Genomic DNA, 4502 nt, shown 5'->3' with positions numbered 1-4502 from the left:
CTTCCCACCGTCCAGGGGCTCCTTCTGGTTTATGGATGGCTTCTCCTCTTCTCCCCAGATTCCTTCGTGATGAGCTAGCCTACACACCACCGGGGCCAGTGAATTCCAGTGTTGTACCTCTGCGGACACCGCTGCACATTCCAATGCCACCTTCCACACCCACTGGGGTCTCGCAATGAAACCGTGTGCTGTAGAGAGGGCGGGCATTTAGGATGGGTATGTAGGAACCTGCCTTCATTGACCTCTTTCTGGGTACGTGTGAAGGACCGTAGGAATGCACCGGGCTGCCTTCACAGGGTCTTGGTCTGGCAAAGGCTGAATGTCTCCATCACGTGCTCTCTGTGTGAAGGCTAATTATATTGCAAGTATTTGTTTATTCATTTCTTGTCCCCTTAGACTCTACGGTCCTCGTGGGTAGGGGCTGTCTGGGTTGTCTTGCACCTCCGACTCCTACCCCAGAGCTGAGCTAACAGCAAACTTGGCACATGGCAGAATGAATAGCTGTAGGCAGAGTGGGAGCCCGCTCTGTGTCCCGGCACCCGGGGCCTCTGCTCCCGTCTGAAGGCACAAGCCGAGATCTGCTAGGTGAAGGAGCCGCGGCCCTCGGCTGACACTCGGCGTCCTGCCTGCAGTCCTTGTTAGAGACAGGGTCCCGTAACATGCTCTGTGCGATCTGTGCTCTTCCCACGTCATGGGAAGATGAGCTGTGCATTTGTGGCCACCAGGTGCTTCAACCTGGGCTGCGGGGACTCCGAAGGGAGTTTTAAAGAATCAGCAAGAGGAGGGGCCAGAGACTTGGGAGAAGAGAATGGAGGTGGGGACCTGGCGGGTGCTGGGGCCTTTGGAGAAGTATCCAGGTGATGGGGAGTGAGTGCAGGGGACCCTGGGGAGACGCTGGGGTCCAGTGTGGGAACTGACGTCTGACTGATCTGGGTTCCATTCCTCGTTCTTCCAGCTGCCAGCTTGGGGGCCTTCTTCAGTTCTCTCAGGAGCGTTTGTTATCTTTAAAACAAAGATGCTACGATCAACGGGCACGTCCTGTCTCAGCACAGAGCCCGGCTCAATCAACAACAGCCGCCAGTTTGACTCTGAGTGGAGAACAGCCGTGATTTGAGTCTAGACAGTCATAGCCACCTGGATAATTTAGTCTCCTTCCCCACAAAACCACAAAGGAGAGACGCCTCGACTGCTCCAATGGCCTCCTGCCCTCCCCCAGGGGAACCAGTGGACTCTCCTCTTGGCTCCACGCCAACAGCAGCCCCGTCCTGACCTTGGAGGGTTCTCCTGAACGCTGTGCCCAGGCGTAAAACAGGCCAGTGGTGTCTTCTCTGCTCCGGTTTTCCGCTCTGCAGGCCGAGAGGTACTAACAGAACTTCCAAAGCGCCTCACAGAGACAGTGGCCACACGCGGCTGCACTGCAGGCTCTGTCCAGGGACAGAGACAGGATGCTCGGTGCAGCGCGGCGGACAAGGGCGGCCTTCACACCCACTGGAGATGCGGCTGCTGGTGAGGCGCGGTCAGAGTGATCCTTCCCTCCCCTGCACTGCCGCCTGACTCGAGTCTCGGCTGATGCCATTCTTCCTACCATCCACCATGGTCCCTGCTTACAAGTCTAAGTCCCTGGGGAGGCCTTTAAAATCAGGGACGTGGAGGCAAGTTAAGCCCTGTTGGTGACCACTGACGGCAGAGAGCGTGGCCAGCTGATTGAGAACCAACTGTACAGGCCCAGGCAGGGATGGAGGACATCAGTCTTCTTGTGAGCTGGGTGCAGTCCTGAGAGTCAGGGCCACTGTGCCTGTGAGGGCTGAGCTTGGCAGCCAGCGTCTTGCAGAGGGGAGAGGGGCTATAATCCACCCGACAGGAAACTTTTCCTGACTTACAGGCAGGGGCCTGGGGGCTAGTGGTGGCTGGAACAGAACATCTGTCCTGCCCCAAGTGCTGGGGACATGGCTATCAGTGAATAGGCTTGTCCCGGAGGAGACAGCAATCTAGAGGACAAAGAAATTGGCACTGAGTGAGACGTTTGCTGTTGTCGTGGTTCAACTCAGTTTTGTTATTTTGAAAGTAATGTTCATTGAGTCCAATATGCCAAAGCAGTGGTAGGAACTTAGGTAATCAGAAAACTGCTCCCAGTTGATCTCAGGCTGGTTGCCTGGTGAACACACTGAGCCGGAGGAACCTAACCAGGGGCAGGTAAGCGAGCAGAGGCCAGCTGATGCATTTTTATTTTCCATCCTGCACTCATCAGTATTCATCTACTTTTCAAATGGAATTAGTATCTTCTTGTGAAATGCAAAAGCATGAAGAGGAAGTACCATGACAATGGCTAAGTATCACAAAGATGGGATTTTAACAACGCCATTTCATGTGGTTGTTTGAAATGTTATTGTCATCTGTTGGGATGCAGAAACCAGGCCCTAAAGTTATTTTTCTTTTCTGCAGAAGAACTGACATGGGAATTTGTGGTTAAAAAAGAAAAAAAAAAAGAAAAAAGAAAGAAAGAGAAGGGTTTCCCTGACGGCTCCACAGGCAGACCCAAGTCCTCGCAGTGCAAAGTAGGCCTCATGAAAAGAGAGTTTGCTTTAAAAAGAAAAGGTGCCACCAACCAGATGGACACTAGAATACTGACCTGCATTGTCAAGTTGATTATGCTGTGTCCTATCTGTCTTCTACAGGTCCAAACCTCACGGGGACCTTAATGCAGGACTATAGAAGGATGTCAAGAATTTGAAGAGGATTACCGAATCTGCCTCCCAGAAATAGGACTGAAACTGTTTAAAGGAAATTACAAAAGTGTTCATGTGCAACACATCGACAACTGGACACTAGGTGGTTTCCAGATGCCCTCTGCCTTGACCCTCTTCCTCACTGTTGAGGAACGGCGGGCCTTTCTGATACATTTGTGACCGTTGCAAAAGCCAACGGGATAGGACGGCCCCACTGCTCCAGCTTGGCTTCTCATATCCAGAGCCAGAGCAGGAGAAGAACACCAGCGGATTTGTGCCTTGAGTTCCAAGACAGAGGGAGATGTGGGCTGGGTGCATGGGTGAGGGAGAGAGGGCTCGTGGTCGTGGGGAGGTGTGGCAGGAGCAGTAAGCCAAGCAGGAGGACCGAGTGGACTCGGGGAGAAGGATGGCTCTGCCTTAACGTGCAGAGAGCCTGGGGTGGTGTCGGGGGGCACCCTCAAAGATGCTCCCTCGTTGGTGGTCCAGGGGTGGGGGAGGACGTGGGGCCCAGAGACCACTAGGTGGTTAAGGGGATCAGGATGCGTGTCCTGAGCCCACCTTAGTTCTGGGGACCTTGCTCAGGTTGTCACCTTCCTTGGTCTTGACGGGGAGGACCGGAGGAGAGGCCTCTGAGGCTTTTCCAGATTGATGTGTCCCCAGGTCGGCCCGAGGTGCTGACTGGTGGCAGGGCCTGGAGGGTGGAGGCTGGGGCAGGGGTGAGCTGAGCTGGCAACGAGCGTAGCTGCAGGACCGGCAGGTGCGGGCAGCCGTCGGCCTTTGTGGATGGTGGATTGGGGTCTCAGAGGAGGCTCTGGAGGGGGAGGGGACCCCTCATGGGGAAGGCAAGGAGGAGGCGGGAGGGATGAAGCCCGGGGCAGGGGGGAGGCTTGATAAGGAAAGAGCAGGAGGCCGAGACGAGTGGAAACTCATGCCCCTGTGTGATGAGAGGCCCGGGAGGCTCAGGGGCTCCGCTCAGATGAGGCCCGTCTTCCCGGCACAGGAGAGGTTCCCACTGAAGCACAGAGGGCCGTGTTTGGGGTAACTGCTGTGGGAAACCAGGGGCTAAGGCCTTGTACAACGTACAGGGAGCCCCACTTGGGGCAAAGAGGGTGCAGCCACGGTGAAGCTGGTCTGCGGGTTTCCTCCGGGACCTAGAACATGGTCGTCTTGCTCCAGCGGGAGTTTGGAGTTGCCTTCGCATCTCCCATCAGGGTCACGATTGGCCTACTGTGGTCTCTGCACAGGGCGGAGAGGCTCTGGTCCTGTCGGCAGCCGGCGCCCTGTCCTCCAGCCATGGGGTGGGCCCACTAACCCCGGGCCTGGAGTCGCCATCTGGGGACTTTCAGTGGCTTCACCTTCCTGGACTGGATCCTTACGTCCCTCACTTTGGGCTCACCGAGACTGAAGAGAAATCGCTGAGGTCTTGTCACCATAGATGGTCTCCAATAAGACAGTCCCTCTGGTGAGTTTTCTTCTTTATAAAGGTATGAAAGGGAAGCCACAGGGTGGTGTCCTTCCAGCCTCTGGTTTTCATTTTCAATACGGAATTCAATAAGTCACACCAGACAGGCAACTCATTGTTCTAAGATAGGCCAGTGTTAGATGGTTCTGCCCAATGTGGGCTACTGTGTTCTGAGCAGGCCAGACAGGGCCACGCTGTGACGGCAGCAGCTCAGCTGTACTGAGTGCATTTTCAACTTAGATGGGTTTCAGGTTGCAGTGAGTTTCTTGGCATGTGGCCCTGTTATGAGTTGAGGAGCGTTTTTGCTTCGCTGC

This window comes from Marmota marmota, unplaced genomic scaffold, assembly GCF_001458135.2.
Source record: "Marmota marmota marmota unplaced genomic scaffold, marMar, whole genome shotgun sequence".
NCBI classification, from domain to species: Eukaryota; Metazoa; Chordata; class Mammalia; order Rodentia; family Sciuridae; genus Marmota; species Marmota marmota.
Note: the sequence above shows the minus strand (reverse complement) of the source record.